This window comes from Hipposideros armiger, unplaced genomic scaffold, assembly GCF_001890085.2.
Source record: "Hipposideros armiger isolate ML-2016 unplaced genomic scaffold, ASM189008v1 scaffold_635, whole genome shotgun sequence".
In the NCBI taxonomy this organism is placed as follows: domain Eukaryota; kingdom Metazoa; phylum Chordata; class Mammalia; order Chiroptera; family Hipposideridae; genus Hipposideros; species Hipposideros armiger.
The window spans coordinates 924,919-926,356 of NW_017731985.1; positions in this window are offsets into that span (position 1 = coordinate 924,919).

Below are 1,438 nucleotides of genomic sequence, written 5' to 3' on the forward strand. Positions count from 1 at the left end.
CCTTTGAAAATTGCGATGAAGCTAACCAAATGAAGACAAATGGTATAAGTAGTGAAAACAACAGAAGCAAAGCAACAGGCATAAAACAGTGTGGAGTGAAACTAAAAAAAGTTTAGCATCACTAGAGCATGGGGTTGGTGAGAGTGTCAAAAAATAGGACTAGGAGCCTCTGGCCTCCTAAGTACCAAGCAGAGTACCACTTGAATAGAATCTAGGTTGGAGGATCCAGAAAACCGGCCACTTGTGCCAGGACGCTGAACATCACTTAATATTTCTCCTCATCCATATTTCCAACTGTCCCTGAGAAGGGATCCAACAAGGGGTACAGTGGTCCCCCCTTATTTGTAGGGTATATTTTCCAAGACCCCCAGTGGATCGCTGAAACCACAGACAGTACCTAATTCCATATATACTGTTTTTTTCCTATACATACATATCTATGATAGTTTAATTTATGAATTAGGCACAGTAGCAACTAATAGTAAAACAATATACAGTAATAAAAGTTATGTGAATGTGGTCTCCATCTCTCTCACAACTGAGATGGCTGCTAAGTGACTAACTGTGTATGCATACAGGGCATACAGCATGGCTACAATGGACAAAGAAAGGAATCACATTCCAGGTTGGATGGAGTGGGATGGTGAGAGATTTCATCATGCTACTCAGAACTGCAATTTAAAACTTTTCTGTAATTTCCCATTTAGTATTTTGGAACCCGGTTGACCACAGGTAACTGAAGCCATGGATTACAGTATTCCTAGGAGTGCAGAGCTGGTGACATTCACAACCTGCTTCCCGTTTGGGCATGAGGCAGACCTTGCCTCATTTGAATGTCCACTTAGAATCAAAGGTGGTGTGGACTTTGGGCAATCTTGGGGTGTCCTTCACAAACTGACCCTCAGAGACACCCTACATCACAACCCACCAGAGCCACCACTCTGATGTCTCAAGGGCCAAGAAGCAGGGGCTGGGCTGTGAGATGTCCTGGGTGCTCTCAAGGTTGGAAGGAGACAGCTGTACAGTGCCAGGCCCTGACCTGCACCACCCGTTTCGTGGTAACCTCGGGGCTCCCCTGACCTCACCCGCACAGAGCGGAGCAGGGAGCCAGACTCCGGGGTTCCGCTGCTCTGTTTACCTTGATCATCCCAACCCCCACCATGAAAACCTAGAGCAGAGGCTGAGACTGTGAGATTAAGAGTCATGGCTCCGACCGTGGAAAGCGGAGGCCGGCACAGCGGACACTGGCGCAGCAGATGTGAGTGCATCTGGACTGAAGTAGCTGAGGCACCCGAGCTCAGGCAGGAGGCCATGGTTAGACATTTATATACTTACAAAGTGATCCCCCCAATAAGTGTAGTACTGACCTGACACCATGCATAGTTATTACAATATTAATGGCTATATTCCCTATGCCATACTTTACATCCCCAAGACT